The sequence below is a fragment of the Triticum urartu genome, chromosome 4 (genome assembly GCF_003073215.2).
Source record: "Triticum urartu cultivar G1812 chromosome 4, Tu2.1, whole genome shotgun sequence".
In the NCBI taxonomy this organism is placed as follows: domain Eukaryota; kingdom Viridiplantae; phylum Streptophyta; class Magnoliopsida; order Poales; family Poaceae; genus Triticum; species Triticum urartu.
In genome coordinates, this window is record NC_053025.1 from 146,018,809 (window position 1) to 146,028,327 (window position 9,519).

Here is a 9,519-nt window from a genome sequence, read left to right on the forward strand (position 1 = left end):
CATTGATTTTTGTATTGACTTTATTCCTGACCTTAAGCCGATTGGTGTTCTTGAATCGCGGCATAAGGGCAGACTGGATGGAAAAGGCATGCTAGGAGGGGATCAAATAATATGTATGGACGGACATTCTCTAACTGAAGCACACTACACAGTTCTACAGAATTCCGCCTTGGTGGCTCCGTATATGGACGAACACAAGAATTTTCTACGCTCCAAACACCCGGAGTGGTCTGATGACTGGATTACATGTGAACAAACCAGGAGTTTCGCCGGCTGGTTGCAGACACGTACCATGCATGACGCCTCTATTGAAGATGACATGTACTCGTTGTCCCAGTTGCCATCTTCGAATATAATGACTTTCAAAGGGTACGAGATAAATGGTAATACATTTTACACGATCGCCCAAGATAAGAAGAGCACCAACCAAAATAGTGGTGTCCTCTTTGATGCAGAAACCAAGACGGGAAAGGAAACATATTATGGTTACATAGAGGAGATATGGGAACTTGACTATGGACGTGGTTTGAAGGTCCCTTTGTTTCGGTGCAAATGGGTCAATATGACACGAGGCGAGGTAAAGGAAGACCCGCAGTACGGAATGACAACAGTGGATCTCAACAATCTTGCATATGCAGACGAACCATTCGTCCTAGCTAATGATGTGGCACAGGTTTTCTATGTGAAGGATATGTCTACCAAGCCGAGAAAAAGAAAAGATAAGGAAGCGAATGCATCATACGATGACCCAAAGCGCCACATAGTTCTTTCTGGGAAGAGAAACATCGTGGGAGTGGATTACAAGACAGACATGTCAGAAGATTATGAAAAGTTTGATGAAATTGCTCCATTCGCAGTGAATATTGACCCGAGCATCCAGTTAAATGATGAAGATTTTCCATGGCTACGGCGCAAAGGGACACACGCGAAGAAAAAGTTTCACACCCAAAGATCTGGGATGTGATCGGCTTCACTATCATCACTTTCTTCTGTGTTTCACACCCAGGAGGGAATCTCTGTAATAGTTAGGGTAGTTATGTGTTTTGGCAATTGAAACGCGAAGAAATTTTATGTGCAAACAAATTCTTTCATGCATTTACTGATTTTTTCAGCTAAATGACCCTGAAATTGAAAAGCATTTCAAATAAACTCAGAAAAGGTTGAAAGTTGGCATGGTATCATAATTTCACCCACATAGCATGTGCAAAAAAGTAGAGAGGGTTACCGTAAAAACTGGATGCACTTCGAGTACAAAATGGACAATCTCTTTCGAAGTATCAGGGTTTCGGACGAAAACTCATCCATTACAAAGTCATTTCATTTTTTAAATAACCTAAGCATTACCAAATTGAATATAATGATAAAACCCACTAATATTAAACATAAGAAAAAAGAATCACTGAAAAATCTATTTTCAAAGTTAAGTTATTCACAAACTAGTGATTCACACAAAATTCAAATAATTCAAAATTTAAACTATTCAAATTTGAAAATTACCGGCACTAACAGAAAGTTTGTAATTTTTTGTACCTAAAGCAAAAATATTCATAAAGAAACTCAAAATACAACAAAAAACAACTAAAAATAAATAAAACAAAATGAATAAAGCAGAAAAGAAAAAAAAATACTAAATGAAAAAAAGCCCACCTACTGGGCCACAGGGCCTCCATACGACTAGAAACCCAAATTCTAGTTGGGCCAGGATGCAGGCCCACTAGCCCAGTAGGCCCAACAGGGCATCGCAGCAGAGGTAGGCCCAGAAGGCCTGCTTTATAGAGGAGCTCGAGACAACAGTGGCGGTGGGGCTTATAAGCAGGTGCGAGTGCCCCTCGGCTAGCGAGGTGGGACTAAACTTCTGCGCCCCTCGCCTGGCAGCGCACACCCTTTAGTACTGGGTCGTGGCTCCAACCGGTACTAAAGGGGGGGCCTTTAGTACCGGTTGGCGCCACGACCCGGTACTAAAGGGGGTGCGGTTCCCACCGCTTCGCCTGACCAAAACAGACCTTTAGTACCGGTTGGTGGCTCCAACCGGTACTAAAGGTGGGTTCTATATAAGAAAACACTTCAAAAAAATCAGTTTCTCATCTCTCCCTCTGCTTCTTTCTCCTCTGCCCCGTCGCCGCCGCCCCTCGTCGCCGCCCGTCCCATCCCCGTCCCCGTCCCCGTCACCGCGCCCCGCCCCGTCCTCCCGTCGTCCCAGCCCGGCCCGCCCCCGTCCCGGTCGCCGCGCCCCACCCCGTCCTCCCGTCGTCCCCGCCCGGCCTGCCCCATCCCCGTCGCCGCGCCCCGCCCCGTTCTCCCGTCGTCCCCGCCCGGCCCGTCCCCATCCCCGTCGTCACCGCCCGTCTCCGTCCCTGTCGCCGCCCCCCGTTGCCGTGCCTCACCGGTGAGCTCCTGCCCCGGCCGCCATGTCCACACACACACACATTGTTATAGAAATGTTAGCAATTTTTTTGTTTTTTAGTTATAGAAATATTAGAATAGTTATATAGAAATATTAGAGATGTTAGTTATGTAGAAATGTTAGTTATATTAGAAATGTTAGTTATATAGAAATGTTAGTTATATAGAAATGTTTTTTAGTTATAGAAATATTAGAAATGTTAGTTTTAGTTATAGAAATATTAGAAATGTTAGTTTTAGTTATAAAATTTAGAATTTGCATATATGAAATCACAATCCATCATTTAAAAAATGTTACTTTACTTTTGCGGCATATAGTATTTGTTGTCGACGATGCCCGGCCCGCATCCTTGTCGTAGACCAGTTCGCGACGACGTCCTGCTTCAGAGGACCCATGTCCAGGACTGGGCTCCGCCGGGATGGCACTAGGAGGTGCTACCTTCAGGGGCGCGACGCTTGGTGAGGAACCCGGCCCCGGGTCCCGTCGTCGACCCTGATCTCCTTTGGTGGAGTTCGCGTGGGCCACTTTCGGTGCGGAGGGAGCCAGCCCCGTCGGAGGTGGTACGTCGTCGTGTCAGGGAGGAGGACGAGCACGTCCATCGCTACATGGCTTCTATGGACGTCAGGTTCTCCAATACCTGGTAGGTTCTTTCGAGAGATCACCCGAGCTATGATCCAGTGATGGTTCCTTCACTTTGGTTGTCCACCGCCCGCGCCTCAGGAACCGCGAGTGGCCTAGATTACTCTCTAGTATTCCATCTTTATTAGCTAGCTAGCTAGTGATGTATTCGATATATAATATTTGAGATTATATATATTATTCGAGACGATGTATTCAAGATTATATCTATTATTCGAGACGACGTATTCGAGATTATATTCGATGATGCTTATTATGTACTATGATTGATTCAATCTTTCCTTATTAATTGATTGCATCCATGCATTGTAATTTGAATATATTTCTTTTGGATTAGTTAAATAAAACCTATGGAGGACAATACCGGCAGAGAGGGAGAAGAGGCCCTGTTCAATATCATACGCAATCCTCGCGGGCCAGATGATGATCGGAATGAAGAAGATTATGACGGCTCCGAATATCTAAACAACACCAGGGAGGGTGATATGATATTTGATTGCGACGACCGAATTGATGAAGTCATGAACTATGAACATGGCGAAGAAAATGTTGATCTTGAAACAACAAAGACCGGCGAGGTATATTTATATAAGCAGGCATCTGGTGATCATCACATGTTTTAAATGACTTAAAGATATATATTAACGAATCGATCTTTCTTCTTTCAGCCATTCGGATCGAGCAAATCTTCAGGCAGCAGGACAGTACGAGGCCCGAACAAAAAGTTGAAGGAGGGCGTAAAGTACAATATTGAGGCCATCAAACCTAATGGCAAACCATTAGCGCCTAAGAAGATTGCGGACAAGTTCATTCGTTAGTGCGGAGTTCTTGTGAAGGACCAACTCCCGGTCTCCCTTCAAGAATGGAGAGAGCCAGCAAAGCTACGTCCAGATCTTACTTTTGTCAACGACAGACAAAAACTTCTACTTTGTGAAATGCTCATGGAACATTTCACCCTACCAGATCATTTCACAGATGCAGATGTGGAGAAAGTCAAGGACGCTGCTCTTAGGAAGATGGCGGTTGCATTCAACAACTACAAGAATCGTGTATGGGACCAGTACGTCAAGGGAGGAAAGAAGACTCCAGTATTCAAGGGAACACTAGAGAAGCAAAGTGCTCATTGGGACGATTTCGTGAAATTCAAGGAATCGGAATTATCTAAGGAATGGTCGAGAATAAACAAGGCCAATGCCGCAAAAAAGGATAAGTTCCATAAGATGGGACCAGGTGGCTACGCGGTGGCAATGCCTAAGTGGGATAAGTCTGAGAAAGAGATGGAGGATGCAGGTGTCACTCCAAAAACATTGAGCTGGCCCCCCAGGTGCAGGACTTGGTTCTATGCGCATGGGGGGAGTTGGACCCGAAGACACGCAAAGTTTCAAAGAAGGCATGTCTGGACGGAGCCGAAGATAAGCTACTTGTTGCAATAGAAGAGGCTCAATCGGGGGTGTTCCAGCCCAACAGAGAGAATGACGAGCTTACGCGTGCCCTGGGAAGAACACGAGGCAAGGGCGATATTCCGTGGTATGAGGGGTTTTCGGATTGGAATGCCGACTACAGAACCCGTGCAAGAAAGAAGATTGCGGAGGATAAGAAGAGGAAGATGGAGGAGGAGCAGAGGAAGCTGGACTATGAACGCCTTCAAGGCCTAGAATCAGCGCACACGGACTTGGTAGTCAAATTCCAGCGGCAGCAGGAGCAGATCGACTCACTCAGCCAGCAAAGGGGGTCTCAGCAGCTACAGCAGCTAGCGCATGATCCAACATTGGACACCACCGTCCCATCCATGCCGAGAAGCAGCGTGGGTTCCGCCCCGGGCGACGCAATGCTGGATAGATACCCCGTGGATGACATCATGGAGAACACTAACTGCGAGCTACACTTCAAAATGAAGAACATATCCATGAAGGTGGCGGACGTCGTTGCTTTTACAAATCCCCCCGAGGCAACCTTCCATTGCAACCCGATTCCAGTAGGCTATGCTCGTGTCTTGGTTGATGAGGTGGTGGACCAATATTCGGGGCTAGAGCTTGACATTCCTGGAGGTGACGAGGAGCACACACTGGGAGAGGCCAAACATCGTATCATCCTATGGAGAAAGGATTACATCATCTTTCGAAGGCCACTGACACCGCATCAGCCGACTCCTCGTCGAAGTCCGCCACCGAGTCAGCAGACTCCCGCTCCTCCAAGTCCACCAACGCATCAGGCCACTCCTCCTCCTCCAAGTCCGGCAAGGCGTTAGGCCACTCCTCCTCCAAGTCCAGCATAGCTTCAGGCCACTCCTCCTCTTCCAAGTCTGGCAAAGCGTCAGGCCACTCCTCCTCCAAGTCCGGCACAGCTTCAGGCCACTCCTCCTCCTCCAACTCAGCCACGTCAGCCGTCTCCGCCGCCTCAGCAATCACGGAAGAGAGCCGCCGCAGCTATGGTGCATAGTGGTACAAGTCGAGGTAGTACTGGAGGTACAGGCGGAGGCAAGTGATTTTAATATGGTCCAAGCAGCCTCGCGCCTCTTCCGCAAAGGCCTTACGACAAGTCCGAGGAGGAAAACACAGCCATATCGAAGGCCGAGGTGGAAGCCCATTTTGCACCGAAACCGCCACCGCCGCCAAGGGAGAAAGTGCCTGAGGAAAAGATTGACCACTTCATTCGTATGGCTAGACCACCAGCTCCCAAGCCCGTTGACACAGACTATGAGCGCCACCTCAGGAAGTTAAATCGATCACGTCTACAGAAAGAGGCAAGCTCGAGCTCGAGCAAATCAGCTGGCAAAAGGAGCGGTAAAACCGTTCCTCAGCTGGGAGAACAGGCGGCGCAATCAATCCCCCCGCTTGTTGTGCCAACAACACATGAGAGTACGCGTGCCCAATATTATTGTGGGCAAACCGTTAACGTTCCCGGGCTGGGCGATGTGGTAATAATCGAGGAGCATATTGAGCAGGCTGAAAGGCTCATGATCACTGTTGGACAACTCCTCGATATTGAGCCCATGTCTCTGCTTAGAGAGGAGGAAATAAAACGGAAATATGTCCGGGGACAACCTTTGGTCGAGCCAGACGAGGTCAAGGAGCTCCCAATGAGAATGTATGAATTGCATCAATGGTACATGGACATTACCAAGATTTCCAATCGAGAGTCCCTCATGGTGAATGCCAAGAAGGATCATTACTTCCATGAGAAAGCTATGTCCGTTGAGTATTCAGAACTATTTCAGTTATACAATCAAGACGGACTCGACAAATTTATCGTCAGTTGCTATTGTCTGTAAGTGATTTCTTTCTGTAATTTAAGTCTCAAGCTAGCTGTAGTGATCATTTTGATCAATCATTACCTGTAATTATCCTCACTATATTCTTTTCTATGGTATTATGCAGGATGAAGATGTATGAAATGAAAAAAGGTGGACACTATGGCATTGGGTTCATTGACCCAAATACCATTAATGAATACACATGGAAATTAGATGCATATTATGAAAAAAAGTGTAGAGGAAAGCATGCTAGAGTTCTTCAAGCGCCTCAATACCAATGAAGATATACTACTTCCTTACAACTTCGAGTGAGTCGCACTGTCTTGTACTACAAATTCTGTTTTTGCCTACTAGCTAGCTACATGTTTTTGCTTACATATGCCTGCTTAATTAAGACATGCAAACATGTGTGCATGCAGATTTCACTAGATCTTGTTAATCATTAAAGTTGATGAAGGAACAGTTGAAATACTGGACTCACTACTTAAAAAAGCAAGTGACTACACCATCTTGTTTGGGATAGTCAACAGGTAATTTCAATCATTATTAACTATATCTCGGCCTATTTAGTTCGTCATTTCCTGATATGAACTATTTAATAACCCCTTTATTCATTTTCTTTGTCGGCGGGCAGGGCTTGGGCAAAGTTCATCAGCGTCACTCCAGGCCAATGGAAACGAAAGCTGAAATGGTATCGACCCAAGGTAAGTAATTAAGTAGTACTAGCTAGCTAGTTGCCATCTCTTTAATTATCATGCTTGATTAATTATTATCTAATCAAATTCCATCCTCGTAAAGGCCCTGAAGCAGGCGCCGGGGAATAATCTGTGTGCATACTAAGTTTGCGAGAACATTCGCATGATGGCGTCCGAAAGGAGCAGATCTCAAAGACAGGACTGGGTATGTTTGTCAGAACACTATTCACATTTTTACACCATTATCGATATCTAGTCACACAACTAATACACATGCATATTGATTTCCTTCTAACAGTTCAGAGAGGTGCGGGAGCAGCTCCTAGCAGAGGAGCACATAGAAGCAATTCAAGAGGAAATAGCAGGATTTTTTCTCGACCAGGTCATAGATCCCAAAGGAGAATACTATTACCTGCTACCGCCCCCATGAACCACTTCCAATTGTCATCGTGCTCCGAAGGCACCAATTAAGCTAATGCCACTGGCTCCGAAGGCACCAATTAGGAGAAATTGTATATATATATATATATATATATATATATACATGTGTGTATATATGTGTGAATTAATGGTGGTTGTGAGACATTTGATGATGATGATGATATATATATATATATATATATATATGATCGGTTCTACTAGAAATTCTATTTATATATATGCATAACGTGTACAATATGTAGTATCGTAAAATACCAGCAAACGAAAAAGAATTAAATGGAAAACACAAAATTAAATGAAAAAGAAATCATAAACCCAAAACCCCCCAACCTTTTAATACCGGTTGGTGTCACCAACCGGTACTAAAGGGCTCCCTACCCCCGGAGCTGGCTCGTGCCACGTGGTTGCCCTTTAGCACCGGTTCGTGTTGAATTGATACTAAAGGGGGGGCTTTAGTGCCCACACTTTAGTGCCGGTTACCGAACCGGCACTAAAGGGCCTTACGAACTGGTGCTATTGCCCGGTTCTGCACTAGTGTTGTATCACCATCTCTTCGCCGAACTAGTGCACCTATACAATTTACCATTGTATTGGGTGTGTTGGGGACACAAGAGACTCTTTGCTATTTGGTTGCAGGGTTGTTTGAGAGAGACCATCTTCATCCTACGCCTCCCACGGATTGATAAACCTTAGGTCATCCACTTAAGGGAAATTTGCTACTGTCCTACAAACCTCTCCACTTGGAGGCCCAACAACGTCTACAAGAAGAATGTTGTGTAGTAGACATCATAGACCCTTCTTGAATACTGCAGGGGCTGTTATTGATTGCAACAAAAGAAAGGTCACTTTTCATATTAATGGCAATGAGCATACGGTGCACTTTCCAAAGAAACAATTCCAAGTGAATGGTATTAATATTATTGAAAAATCTCTGACAATCACTATTGGAAGTTTTCAAATACCTCTACCCACTGTCAAAAAGAAATATGAAATACTTATTGTTGGGGAAATGCATATCCCCATTGAGGTAACTTAGTGATTTACGAAAGTTCTTCCGTTTCATGCTAATCGAAAGTTGTTGTTAATAAGACCTGATCAACCTTATTAATGGATCATTTTTGAATGGTATGAAGTTGATGAATTTAGTAAGCACTACCTTATGTCCTTACCTTTTGTTTTCTTTTTTATTAGTTAAATAAAATAAAATGCCATGTTTTGTCTGTTTTCTGAATTTCTAGTGCAATAAAAAATGACCCAAAAATAAAAGTTCTCAGAATGCCCTGAAAATTTTACACGATTTTTTTCTAAATTTCTGGTGCAAATAATACCAGAGGGAGGTGCACCAGGTGGGCACAACCCACCTGGGCACGCTAGGACCCCCAAGCGCACCCTGGTGGGTTGTGGTACCCACATGGGCCCCCTCACTTACTTCTTCATCCCACATCATCACTTACATCAAGAAAAAAATCTCCATTGCTCTCTCTCCCGTGTTCTTGAGCTCAAACCCGCAGATTTTGATCTCTTTGCTCGAAGCTCCGTTTTTGAAACTGTTTTGGGGGATTGTTGCTTGGTATGTGACTCCACCGTTTATCCAATTAGTTTTAGCTTTAGTGGTTTATATTTTGAATAATTAGCTACTCTTGATGCTGCTGTAGATGTGCTTGCATGTTAAATTCTTAGTGTTCTAAGAAGTTTGAATGGTTGCTATGGCTTCTATGTATCCCTATGAGTAGTTGCTATCAATTTTATAAAGTTTTGTTGACAAAATTTTGTCACCCCAAAATTTTTATTTTCAGAAAATTGTGCATGGACATGAATATCTTCAGGAAGTTTGGCTCTAAGAAGAACTCCAAGGGTGTTATTGGGGAGTCTTCTGACAGTGATCTCCACCCTCGGAGGTTGGCGGATGTACAACCATGCGAATGGCCGCACAACCCGTTCCTGGAAGAGGCTGGAATTCTTCAGGATTCATGCAATATGTTGCAAATGCCGGCCTCACCGACTTCATCGCAGATGAGTGTGACCAGCACCAAATCCTCACAAATATCTTTGTTCAGAGTTTTATTTTCCTGCCTAGGAATAATCCT